We start from the raw sequence: 14,716 nt of genomic DNA, 5'->3' as shown, positions 1-14,716 counted from the left end.
CAATTTGTCTTTTTTAATACCTTTTCTACGGCCCATCGAATACCATTCCATAAAAAAAGGAATACAATCCTCCATGTTCCAACCCGGAAAATCCACCCACTTTGCAATTTCCTTCCAAACATAATTAATCACAACGCATTTGAAAAAGATATGGTCCCTATCTTCCAAATGCAAATCACAAAAAACACACTTTAAATTAGTAGAAGTTAAGTTAATACCTCTATACACCAATAGATCCTTTGTGGGAAGCCTATTCACAAAAAGCCTCCAACCAAAACTTTTAATCCTAAAGGGAATCTCCATCTTCCAAATTAACTCCAACGCCTCATCGTGCCTATTAAAAGGACCAAAAGGAATGTGCTTTTGCGCATAAATGGAATAGCACGAAGATACCGTAAATCCTTTCTCCGAGTCAAGAGACCATTCAACTAAATCCTTCCCTTCTTGAAATCCGCCAAAACTCTCCAAAAGATTTCGCAAAATCGAATAATCCAAAGCAATTCCGGGCTCAAGAAACGCCGTCCCCGAAATACCTAAATCCCCCCACTTCCAAATACCCTCACTCCACCCTCCCATAGCCGCCACCGAAACTTTTTTCAAAGAAGATAGCAAAAAAAGATTCGGAAATGAATCCATCAAAGCACAATTGTTTAACCACCGCACCTCCCAAAAAGGTGTGTTGAAACCATTTCCCACTTTGAAACAACAATTAGAAATCAACGGATCACCGGAAGAAAGGGATGAAATAGATGAGTTAAAAAAACCAACCTTTAGAATATCCCTCCACCAATGGGATGAAGAAGAGCACACATGAGCGCCGCCTCCGCATAGGATGTGCAAGGATAAATCTCCGTAACAGGCTTTCAAGATCTCATACCACAAAGAATTGGAACCATTAATAATCTTCCATCTCCACTTGTTTAAAAGAGCTAAATTGAAGTCGGAAATATCCTTGATAGCTATACCCCCCTTTACAAAGGGTAAAGTCACAACCTTCCAACTTATCCAATGAATTTTCCTTTTTTCCGCCACCCCTCCCCATAAGAAATTGCTTTGAATCTTATTGAATTCTTTGACCACTTTAACCGGCATCTTGTAGAAAGATAAAGTGAAGATAGAAAGAGAACACAATATAGATTTCAAGAGAGTGATTCTACCTCCAAGATTGAGAAATCAATTCTTCCAACCCGCCACACGATTTTTCACCTTCTCCAATAGCGGCTTCCAAGAAGAAGCCTTCCTAGGATTTATACCAATATGAAACCCAAGAAATAAAAAGTTACTTTCTTCCCTTTTACAAGAAAGAAAACAAGCGGCGGCCTCCAAAAAATTATGCGACACATTAATTCCAATCAACTTGCTTTTATGAAAATTAATTCCAAGACCCGACACCAACTCAAAAGCTCTCAACACCAACTTCATTGCTTTAACATGTTTCCACGTCCCCTTTCCGACCAACAAAGTGTCATCCGCAAATTGGAGAATATCCACATTACACCTTCGATTAATATCAAACATCTCAAAACCCCCTAAATCCACGGATTTTCTAACCAACCGAGCAAGTGCTTCCGCTACCAAAACAAAAAGAAAAGGAGATAAAGGGTCACCTTGTCTAAGCCCCCGTTTGACAACAAACTCCTTGGTTGGACTACCATTTACCACCACCGACATGTTGCTATTGAAAATTAATAACTCCATCCATTTCCTCCCTCTATCACCAAACCCCATTTTAACCAACAAAAACCGAAGAAACTTCCATGAAACCTTGTCATAAGCTTTCTCAAAATCCACTTTGAAAAGAAGACAAGAACTACCTTCTTTCCGAGCATAATCTACCACTTCATTAGCAACGAGAGCACCGTCGAGTAATTGCCTTCCCGGAACAAAAGCACTTTGACAATGAGAGACTATAGAATCCAAAACAAGTTTCAATCTACCCGCCAAAATTTTAGCTACCACCTTGTACATACACCCCACCAAACAAATAGGCCTATAGTCATCAAGATCTAACGGGTTAGAAGATTTCGGAATAAGAGCCAAAAAATAAGATGTCACCGCCTTTGACAACTCTCCCCCCGCATAAAAATGATCAAGGAATCGCATGAAATCGGCACTAAGAAAAGACCAACATTTCTTGATGAAATGAAAAGTGTAACCGTCGGGCCCCGGGCTCTTGGAACCCCCACAACAAGCTAAAGCTTCCTTTACCTCTTCTTCTTGAAAAGGCCTTTCAATCCACCTTTTGTTCTCCCCACTTATAAAATCAAACGGTATCCCCTCTAACGTCATGCCAAAGTCCCCCTCATCTTCGAATTTACTTGAAAAATGGCGAAAAACTTCATCTTTAATCTCCCTTACGGAATTCAAGGATCCACCCGGAGTATTTAACGGCCCAATGTGATTTTGTCTCCTCTTATCTTTCAAAACTTTGTGGAAAAAACCGCTATTTGAATCCCCCTCATTTAGCCACTTTAATCTAGATTTTTGAAGCAACATATTCTCTTTAATTCTCAACTTATTCCAAAACCGACTAGTAGCCTCCTTCCTATTTTGAAGAAATTCGGATTGAAAATCTCCCTCCATCTCATTCAACAACTCATCCCCACAATTAATATCCCTAACGCCCTCCTCAATCTCCAAATCGATTCTACCAAACACCTCTTTGTTCCACCAATTAAGTCTTCCTTTAAGAAGTCGGAGTTTTTCTTTCAAGACAAAATCCCCTCTTCCTTCTACCTTTAGATCTTCCCACTCCTTCTTCACAAAAGGTAAAAAAGAATCAATAGAGAACCATTCATTGTTAAACTTGAACGGTTTTGGCCCCCAATTATTATTATCCACCTCTAACCAAATAGGACAATGGTCGGATAAATCTCTATCCCCCACAAATTGACCAACAATCCCCCAATCGTTCACCACTTTATCTGACACCAAAAATCTATCAATCCTACTCCTCGATCTACCATCACCTCCTTGCCAAGTAAATTTTTTTTCCTTTGCAAGGAATATCCACCAACATGCTTTCCGAAATAAAATCCGCAAATTCTTCCATTTCATTTGTGTTAGACATCACCATCCTACCCTTTCGTTCTCCACGCTCTTTAATCGCATTAAAGTCCCCTCCTATAATCCATTCCCCATCATTGAACAACCCCTTTAAATCCAACAACCTTCTCCAAAGAATTCTTTTCTTATCCAAAACACAAGAGGAATAAACATTCACTAAGTAAAAGAAATTATTGTTTTTCCTAAATTTGATGCCAAGATAACCTTCTCCTTTGAAACTAGTAATTACCTCCAACGCATCTTCCTTCCACAAAGTTAAAAGACCCCCCGATCTACCCGTCGCATTAGAAAACGAAAATCCAATACCGTTTGTACACCAAAAACTTTTAGCAACAAAGTCTTGAATATCTACCAATTTAGTTTCTTGTAACATGAACACATCCGCATTACCCTTAAAAATCAAAGAATTAATTCTTCTCCTTTTTAGAGCATTACCACCCCCTCTAATGTTTAAGGATCCAATAATCATGATACAACTTTTTTGGACTCCTTTCTTAAAGCTTCTTTTTCCAAAAACTCAAGTCACTCCAAGATAACACTTTCATTGCCCACACCCGAAACCCCTAATGCTTCCATAGCCTTCCACATTTTTGAACCGGCTTCACAGTCCAAGTTGCCCCACATCCTACAATTATTTCTGTTGATGTCTGAAAATCCACTGTCAACACCACAAGACCCCGAAGCCTTATCATCACACAATAAAGCTGGGGCAGAATACAACATATCCGTCCCACTACCTTTAGAGGCTGGAAGTTCATTATTTGACATGGCTTTACGCCTCCTTCCTGTGAATAGTCCCGACGGGTTCTGAGTTTTCCCTAAAATCTTTTTAACAGGCCGAATTGACCTCTTGTGAATAACACCTCCCACATCCGTTAATTTTTTAATCCTGGCCTTCTTTAGCAACTTACTCTTCTTCACTCTAGCCGAAGACACCGCGTTATCAAACAAACCGTTTCCGCCGTCAAGAATTCCCACACAATCTTGAGACTGTGCATGGCAGTGCTGCTCCTCACTCCGTGAAACTGATGGTTGTGCCGGTAGAAAACTGTCAGCCAAAAAGGAATTAGAAACTGTCTCCGACGACCCTTATGATATGTTGTTAATTTATAAATTTGATTATTTTTTTAAGTTATAAATTAAATTTTCACAAATAAATTATTCTTTTTTTTCTTTGTTAAGTAGACTAGAATTAGGGGAATAAGTATAATGTCACGGGTCCACCTCGTATAATTTTCTGCAATTAGAGAATCAGATACTCTACAGTTTGATATTAGTGGGATTCGGGAAAACAATTCATGTTCAACCCTTTCCTTATCTGACCCGTTTTCACATACCCGTTTAGCCACATATAACGGATCACAATAGGTGGTCTTCCATAGCACAAGCCTACGTTGAATCCTCCATAATCAACCATGGTGAACAACTACCTGAGTCGGGCTTAGATTGCGGCTGTGGTCGCGGAAATGACGGTGATAGAGGCCACGAAGATGGTAGTGGCAGAGAAGACAGTGGTGACCGTGGCATTTGTAGTGGACACGCAGCTCACATACCAGAGTTTGTCGCAAACAATGGCAGTAATGGCGACAACAATGGAAATAGAAACAACAATGTTTATGGTGACAATAATTTCAACATAGGCTACAATGACCAAGAGGGTTCCCTATACTCCCTCAAGGTCAGTATTCCTAAGATGAACGGGAATAACTACAATGAATGTGCCCAAATCGTTCGTTTGGTATTGGATATCAAAGGGATGCTTGGATTTTTAATAAGAGAAGTAGTTGAGTCGGCAAGAGGGTGCCCTCTTTACAAACAATGGAAGTCTGAAAACTCCTTGATTATTGCTTGGTTGGTAAGCTTTATGGATATTGGGATAGGTAAGCCTTACATGTTTTTGCCTTCTATAAAGGATGTGTGGGAAGCAATCAAGGAAACATGCTCTGGTATTCAAAACTCCTCCCAAATTTTTAGTTTAAAATCAAAGTTATGGCATATTCTAAACAAGATAACATAAGTGTAACTGCTTATTTCAATTAGTTGTTGACCTTGTGGCAAGAGTTGGATCTCTATTATGATGACAATTGGAGGTGTGCATAAGATAGTGTTTTGTTTTTCAATAGACAAGAAAATGATTGTGTCTTCATGTTTCTTGTTGGGTTGAATAAAGATCTTGATGACGTAAGACGTCGAGTTTTAGGAAAAATATCATTGTCAACTTTTCGTGAAACTTTTGCATAAATAAGAAGGGATGAGGCACAACAAGAAATTATGATGGGTAAGATACCAAAAAGCTTTGAATCTGAATACTCAACTCTGGCTACAAGGAACCTCGATGAGGGAAAAAGGTCAGACAAAGTTCCTTGGAGTGATTACTGCAGGCACGAATGGAATACATGTGAAACTTGTTGGAAAATCTCCTAACTGAAAGAAGAAAGGTGGTCGTGCATTTTAGGCTAATAATTATGATCAAGGGCAACAGTCCTCTTCGACTCAGATTTCACTCACTAGGAATAACTACACAAACTGTTCAAACTCCTCGAGTCTCCAACACCTTGGTGCTCTATAGCAACAAAAGGTAATTCTACATTTCATAGTGTCAGCCCAAGTCATACTTGGATAATAGATTCAGGTGTCTCTAATCACATGATAGGTGAATCTACTTTTTTCTCTTCATATAATTCATGTGCATGTAATCAAAAATAAAAATTGCAAGTGACTCTTTTTCATTCGTTGCAGGTAAAAGGCTAGTTGTGTTGTCTCCATTGTTAACTCTTAACAATGTCCTTCATGCTCCAAACTTATCATATGATTTAATGTATGTCAGTAAATTAGCCTAGGATATAAATTGTCAAACTAATTATTTTCGGTCTCACTATGTCTTTTAGGATTTGAACTTATGGAAGATGATTGGCAATGCTAAGAATAATGGAGGACTTACTACCTTGACATTGGATCTGCATCACAACTACTTTAAAAAACAATAATTTTCTTCTCTAAGTTTTTTTTTGTTTTGAATAATAATGATGACAACGTTATGTTATGGCATTTGTGATTAGCTCATCCTAGTTTTCGTTTCTTAAAACATGTGAGATATTGGATCGAACTCTAGTATAGTCGAAGGGTAGCTTCTTGGTTCGACAGGATTAGGCATGAAGTCGAAGGTTGTTCACATGCTTGTGTCGAAGATGCTAGGGTTGTTAGCATGTTAAATTAGGTTTTAGTGTTTAAACCCTAATTTGTTAAGTTAGCTTGTTTATCAAGTTGGCTTGTGTAATGGGTCTTGTGGAAAAAGCCCATTAGTTAGTATGTTAGGTTTTATTATAAATAACATACTAGTCTCTCATCATTGCAAAAAGCTGCAAATCCTAATTTAGGGTGAGAGAGGTTATTTGTTATTCTTGTAAACTTGTAATCTTGTTTTAAGAGAAAGTAAAAGAATAGCAGTTATAACCAATTTCTTGTGTTCTTCTTCTTCCCTGTTCTTTATCTTCCCTAATCCCTATTATATTTTGTTCTTGACATCGTTTTTCACAACAAATTGGTTCGGTGAGCGTGGAGAAGATGCCGTCAACAAAGTATGAGATTGAAAAGTTCACCGGAGTGAATGATTTCGATATGTGGCGCTTAAAGATGAAAGCCCTACTGGTTCAGCAGGGTTGTTTGGAAGCGTTTAAGGGAGAGGCAGCCATGAATGTTGCATTAACGGCAGCGGAGAAGACAACTATGATCGAGAAAGCACACAGCGCAATTATGTTGAGTCTTGGTGATAAGGTTCTACGTCAGGTATCAAAGGAGACGACGACATCAGGGTTATGGGCGAAACTTGAAAGTTTGTATATGACCAAATCGTTGGTAAATCGACTCTACCTAAAGCAGGCTTTGTATTCATTCAAGATGATTGAAGATAAAGTGTTGGCTGAGCAGTTGGATATGTTCAACAAACTGATTCTTGATCTTGAAAATATTAATGTGAAGATCGATGATGAAGATCAAGCGTTGTTACTATTGTGCGCTTAGCCTCGATCACATGCTCACTTCAAAGAAACTCTCTTGTATGGAAGGGAGTCCCTGACCTTTGAAGAAGTTCAATCAGCCCTATATTCAAAGGACCTTAACGAACAAAAGGAGCATAAACCTTCGACTGTTGGTGAAGGTTTTGCCGTTAAAGGAAAACTCTTACGAAAGGATGGTAAGTTTGACAAGAAGAAGGGCAAAAGCCAGTCGAAGTCCTACAGTGGCGAAGCATCTGGCATTCAATGCTATCATTGTAAGAAGGAAGGTCACACAAGAAAGGTGTGTCCCGAACGCCTGAAAGATCATGGAGGTAAGGATAATGGCAACGCTACCATTGTTCAAGATGATTTCGAATCATCCGATGTTCTTGTGGTTTCAAGCAGTGACTCTAGGAAGGAGTGGATTATGGATTCAGGTTGCACTTGGCACATGACTCCAAACAAAGACTTGTTCGAGGAATTATGTGATCAAGATGGTGGATCATTATTGCTGGGAAACGACAAGGCTTGCAAGATTACAGGTGTTGGATCTGTGAGGTTCAAGCTCCATGATGAGTCAATAAGGTTGTTGACTGAAGTCAGGTATGTTCCTGATTTGAAGAGAAATCTGCTTTCTCTTGGTGAATTCGACAAGAAAGGATATGTTTTCCAAGGAGAGAAAAGTATCTTAAAAGTCATGAAGGGGTCGAAGGAAGTCTTGAGAGGCGTGAAAAAACAAGGCTTGTATACCCTTGAGGATGAAGTTGTAAGTGGTTCAACAAATGTTGCATCCACGAAACCATTGTCGAAGACAGAAATCTGGCACATGAGATTGGGCCATGTCAGTGAAAGGGGTTTGGTCGAATTAGGGAAACAAAATCTACTTGGTGGAGACAAAGTCGAAAAGCTGAAGTTTTGTGAACCCTGTGTACTTGGAAAATCTTGCAGAGTGAAGTTCAACAAAGGCAAACAAAGAACACATGGATCCCTTTACTACATCCATGCTGATCTTTGGGGACCTGCAAGGTGTGCATCACATTATGGGGCGAGGTATTTCCTATCCATAGTAGATGATTATTCCAGAAAATTATGGGTATTCATCCAGAAGACTAAGGATGAAACTTTTGGGAATTTCAAAAGTTGGAAGACTCTGGTCGAAAATCAGACTAGCAGGAAGGTCAAGAGGTTGAGAATCGATAATGGCCTTGAATTTTGCAATGAAGCATTCGACAGTTTTTGTGCTGACTCTGGTATTGCAAGACACAGAACTACTGCAGGTACTCCACAGCAAAATGGTTTGGCTGAAAGGTTTAATCGAACTATTTTGGAGAGAGTCAGATGCATGTTGACTAGTGCGGGGTTAAAGAAGGTGTTCTGGACCAAGGCTGTTTCGACAGCAACATATCTGATAAACAGGTGTCCTTCGACAGTGTTAGATATGAAGACACCTAAAGAAGTTTGGTCGGGACATCCACCAGATCTCGACAAACTGAGAGTATTTGGCTGCGTAGCCTATGCTCACATTAGGCAAGATAAGGTCGAGCCTAGAGCTCTGAAATGCATGTTCATGGGATACCCTGAAGGAGTCAAAGCTTATAGGCTATGGTGCCTAGAGCCAGGTCACAGGAGGTGTATCACCAGTCGAGATGTAGTTTTCAATGAAGCTGAAATGGCTTTCAAGAAAACTGATGATGATGGTCGAAGTATAGAAGAGCTGGAACAGGTAGACATTCCTGTTGAGGTGGAGCATGTTGATGCTGAATTGCATATCCCTGATGAAGTCAAAGAAGAAGCAGAAGATGCTAAGGAAATTGAGGAAACTGTCGATGACTACCTATTGTCAAGAGATAGGTCGAGAAGATCCATCAATCCACCTTAGAGACTTGGATATGCAGATCTTATAGCTTATGCCTTAATCTCTGCAAGTGAGGTTCTAGACAAAGAACCTAGAGACTACAAGGAAGTTATGAGGAGTCGAAATAAGACTGAATGGCTGAAGGCCATGGATGATGAGATGAAATCTCTTCACGATAATCACACTTGGGAACTGATAAAGAAACCTGTTGGGGAAAGGTTAGTCAGTTGTAAATGAATTTTCAAAGTTAAGGAAAGAATCGAAGGAGTGGCGTCGAAAAGATACAAGGCAAGGTTAGTTGCAAGGGGTTTCACTCAGAAAGAAGGTGTCGACTTTAATGATGTGTTTTCTCCTATTGAGAAGCATAGATCCATTCGAATGTTGCTTGCCATGGTGGCACAGTTCGACCTTGAACTAGAACAAATGGATGTGAAGACTGCGTTTTTGTATGGTGATCTAGACGAAACAATCCTGATGAGACAACCTAAAGGGTATGTCGAAAAGGGGAAGGAAGAATATGTGTGTAAGCTGAAGAGATCTTTATATGGGCTGAAACAATCTCCTCGACAGTGGAATAGGAGATTCGACAAGTTCATGGCACGCATAAGTTTCATTAGAAGTCAGTTCGACCACTGCGTTTACTTCAGATTTCGACCTGGTAATTCATTTGTTATTTTGTTGCTTTATATGGATGATATTCTCATAGCAAGCAACAATGTTGAAGATGTGACAAGGGTGAAGGCTGAACTCAATAAGGAGCTCGATATGAAGGATCTGGGAGCTGCTTCCAGGATTCTTGGAATTGACATTCGAAGAGATAGAAAGAAGTCGAAGTTATGCTTATCTCAAAAGGCATATCTATGAAAGATTCTCGAAAAGTTTGGTATGTCGAATTCGAAGCCAGTCGTGACTCCAACAAACCCTCAATTCAAGTTGAGTATTGATCAGTGTCCCAGTACTGATGTCGAAAGAGCCTATATAAATAGCATCCCATATGCTAATATAGTTGGTTCTTTGATGTATGTCATGGTTGTACTAGACCCGACATAGCATATGCAGTAAGTCTTGTAAGCAGGTAAATGGCAAATCCTGGAAAGGCTCACTAGCAAGCACTGAAGTGGATTTTAAGGTACACAAATGGGTCTCTGAACAGAGTCCTAATTTATGGTGGAGCCTTGGGTGAATATAGTAAAGCAGTAATCGAAGGATATGTCGACTCTGATTATGCAGGTTGTATGGATTCCAGAAAATCTATTTCTGGATATGTTTTCATTATGTTTGGCACTGCAATTAGTTAGAAAGCAACACTTCAGAAGGTTGTTGCACTATCAACCATAGAAGCGGAGTATATTTCTCTAACTGAAGCTGTGAAAGAAGCATTGTGGCTTGAAGGTTTTGCTAAGGAGCTGAAACTTCAAGGTAAAAGTATCACTGTTAAATGTGATAGTCAAAGTGCAATGCACCTGTCGAAGAATTTAGCCTATCATGAGCGAACTAAGCACATTGATGTGAGGTTGCATTTCGTCAGAGGAGTAATCGAGCGTGGAGAAGTCTAAGTACTGAAGGTTTCGACTGAAGACAATGCTGCTAATATGATCACCAAGACATTGCCGAGTTACAAGTTTTTCCATTGTATGCAGTTGATAAAGCTGCATGAAGAAAGCTAGTTTGTTCCCTTGATGTTGTAGAGTTAGATCCAAGGTGGAGATTTGTAAGATATTGGATCGAACTCTAGTATAGTCGAAGGGTAGCTTCTTGGTTCGACAGGATTAGGCATGAAGTCGAAGGTTGTTCACATGCTTGTGTCGAAGATGCTAGGGTTGTTTACATGTTAAATTAGGTTATAGTGTTTAAACCCTAATTTGTTAAGTTAGCTTGTTTATTAAGTTGGCTTGTGTAATGGGCCTTGTGGAAAAAGCCCATTAGTTAGTATGTTAGGTTTTATTATAAATAACATACTAGTCTCTCATCATTGCAAAAAGCTGCAAATCCTAATTTAGGGTGAGAGAGGTTATTTGTTATTCTTGTAAACTTGTAATATTGTTTTAAGAGAAAGTAAAAGAATAGCAGTTATAACCAATTTCTTGTGTTCTTCTTCTTCCCTGTTCTTTATCTTCCCTAATCCCTATTATATTTTGTTCTTGACATCGTTTTTCACAACAAAACACTTGATTCCTAAGTTATTATAATAAGAACTTTTCTTTATGTAAATGTGAAGCACGTGAGTTTACAAAGCATCATCATTCTCAAATTCCAATACAACCTTATAAACCATCAAATCATTTTTCTATTATTCATAGTGATATTTGGGGCCCTAACCGTACAAAGTACATTCTCTCAAAAAATGGCTTATCACATTTATAGACGACCATTGAAAAGTATGTTGGGTGTACCTGTTAAAGGGAAAATCAGATGTTTGTCAGGCTGTAAAGGTTTTTATTACAATGGTGCAGAACCAGCACTACTACAAATAATGCATTTCATGACAATGTTTTCATCCTCCATCCAACAAAAAATTGAGGTATAATGTGAACACGTGCCATGTTTAATTTGTTTGAAAAATAAAAACCACATATTCTCTCAATTTTTGAATATAACTAAGGGAAAAACAATTCAAGACATGTTTCAAATACCAACAAATGCAGTTTATGTTTTCATTTCTTTAAAAGTGATGTCTTTTTTTATTTTACTTTTTATTTTTAAATTAAATGATCCACTCCTTCGGTTTCTGTAATAATCAAGGGATTAAATAATTATATTTTATTATAAAAGCACTCGTTAAATAGATTTTACCATAAACCTAACTTATATGTAGCCGCTCCAAACTCATACGCATCATTCTTTGAGATGGATTGCAAGACAGCAAAAATCTCCAATGTTCTTCTATCTTGAATAAAATATTTTTTCTACCCTTGCAATCTATCTCACATAACGATGGTGATGTTGTTGTTGTAATTTTGAAATAACATTCCCATGTTGTCAATAAAAGAAAATACCATTGTTTTTCTTAGTTGACAACATTGAGAATTTTTTTTTCTAAACATGCTGTAAATTGCAAGCAATTCCAACACACAAAAATGGAAACATGACATCCTACTTTCAATTATTTATCATTTATCATTTTTTGTAAGTAACATATTACCTCGGTTTTTTAATAAAATCAAGGGGTTTCCTTATTTTATTTTATTTTTTTAATAAAAAAAGAAAAAACTTTCTCCCCTTAGTTTTAAAATAGAACCGGGGAATTTTGTTACACAGCTACAACAAATAATCTATGTCCTACATTCATAAAGTAAGAATGATCAAGATATTTCCAAGACATCAATCCACAACGAATATATGCCTTACATACACCACTATATATCTTATTCTCTTTCTTGTGAAAGCATTTGTCATGAAAACATTTGCTCCAGATAATGAAATTTTGGAAGTTAAAGAAGTTTGGAAAAGTTCTCTAGGATGGATTATCAGTGCAGAAAAAATTTCCAAGTGGTTGAAACAAATAACTTATTAGAAGTTGGATGCATGCAATCCATTGAACTTTAAAAGAATGCGTGGAAAGGGTATGCAATAAAATCTGAATAACAACAGAGATTTGTTGTTCTCCTTATTGTAAACAATTTATTTTAATATTCCGTGTAAACAATGTAATATTTTAAAATTAAAAAAAATGTGTATTTCCTTCGGTTTTTAACAGAAATCGAGAAGAATGTGGCGTTTGGGATGGGACATAATTCATTGTATTTTTTAATTAAAATGAAACACATTTTACCTCGGTTTTAACTCATTGCCAATAGGGATATATAAGCGTGTTTATTTAGTTTCTTCACACTCCTTAAATATATTTTTGTCGTCTATTTAATGAGTATCAACGCTCAAGACACTGCCATTAGTGAAAATAGACATTTAATACTCTTCAACAAAATTGAGTTGCCGAAAGAAAAAATAGATATTTAATGGAGGTTCTAGAGCTTTACTTTTCTCAAGTAAAGTACCGAACTATTTATGGGACGAACCTGTTTTAACAGCTGCATATTTAAATAACAAAATTCCCTCCAAAGTTCTCAATTTTCAAACTCCAATTAATACTTTTAAAGAATATTTTCCTAGAACTCGTGTTTCAACTAATTTGACATTAAAAATCTTTGGTTGCATAATCTTTGTTCATGAACATAAAAATGTGGCAAAACATGAGCCACGTGCTATAAAATGTGTTTTTGTTGGATACTCCCCCATTCAAACAGGATATAAATGTTTTGATCCAAAAACCAAAACAAAAGTTTGTCACTATGGATGTTACATCCTTTGAAAATAAACTTTTTTTTAACACTCATATTCAAGGGGGGGTATATAGGAAAACTCGTTTCAAACTGAGAACATGAGTTTTTTAAACTCGTTTCAAACTGAGGGCGTGGTTTTTTTCAACTGATTTATCTTTGCCCGTACCATAAAGTTCTAAGACTTCTTCCCCAACAGAAAATGACCAAAATGTTTTATCTGATCCTACTACTGTTATGAGTAAGGAACTTGGTAATCTGAGCCAACATCTTCTCACGAAGAAAACAATGACAATCTTGAAAATGATGATGTACTTGAAATGCCACAAAATAATAAGTTAGTTTAAAAGAACATATTTGAAGCAAGAAACAGGACTTGAAAAGGAAATGTTTAAGTGAAAAAGAACCACAAAGAAAGGAATTAGTCTACATCTCAACTTTTTCAGGAATCTGAATCGAGGAATGATCAATGTCCTAAGAAAAGGAAAGGTAAGTCTATCTCTGTTTCTGAGAGTCGTATTTTGTATCATGATATAGATGATCTTCTTGCTATTAGAAAACCTGTTAGATCTTGCACTAAACACCCTATGTCCAATTTTATATCATATTCAAATTTGTCTTTATCTTTGTCTACCTTCACCTCAATTGTCTAGTGTAGAAATTTTAAAAAGTGTACAGATTGCTCTAGAAATTTCAAAGTGGAGGAAAGTTGTACTTTAAGGAATGAAAGCTCTTGAAAAGAACAAAACTTGGAGTACTGTTACGATACTACTTGATGGCAAGAAGACAATTGGATGCAAATGTGTGTTTACTATGAAATATAGTTCAGACGGGTCAATCGAAAGGTACAAGGCTCGGTTTGTGGCTAAGGGCTTTACTCATACCTATGGTATAGATATAGATTACTCAGAGACATTTGTTCATGTTGCAAAATTGAACACTATCAAAATTCTCTTATCTCTCATTGCTAACTTGAATTGGCCCCTATATTAGTTGGATGTTAAGAATGTCTTTTTCAATGGCGATCTAGAAGAAGATATATATATATATATATATATATATATATATATATATATATATATATATATATATATATATATATATATATATATATATATATATATATATATATATATATATATATATATATATATATATATATATATATATATATATCGACATTCCTCCTGTCTTTAAAAATAAATTTGGATCAAATGCATGCAAAATAAACAAGTCTTTGTATGGATTAAAGAAGTTCCCTAGAGCTTGGTTAAAAAAAATCACTTAATCCATGAAGAAATAAGGGTACATTCAAAGACAAACTGACCACACCTTGTTCACAAAGTTCTCCCACGATGATAAATAGAGTTAAAATGGCAAGAGTAAAAGAGAAATTAGATGTAAATTTTGAAATCAAAGACTTGGGATCCATGAGATATTTTCTTGGTACGGAGGTGAGGTTGCTCGTTAACGGTATTGTGGTTTCCCAATAGAAATACATTATAGACTTCTTATTGAAGTGC

Source organism: Vicia villosa, linkage group LG2 (assembly GCF_029867415.1).
Source record: "Vicia villosa cultivar HV-30 ecotype Madison, WI linkage group LG2, Vvil1.0, whole genome shotgun sequence".
In the NCBI taxonomy this organism is placed as follows: domain Eukaryota; kingdom Viridiplantae; phylum Streptophyta; class Magnoliopsida; order Fabales; family Fabaceae; genus Vicia; species Vicia villosa.
This window is presented reverse-complemented; position numbering follows the sequence as displayed.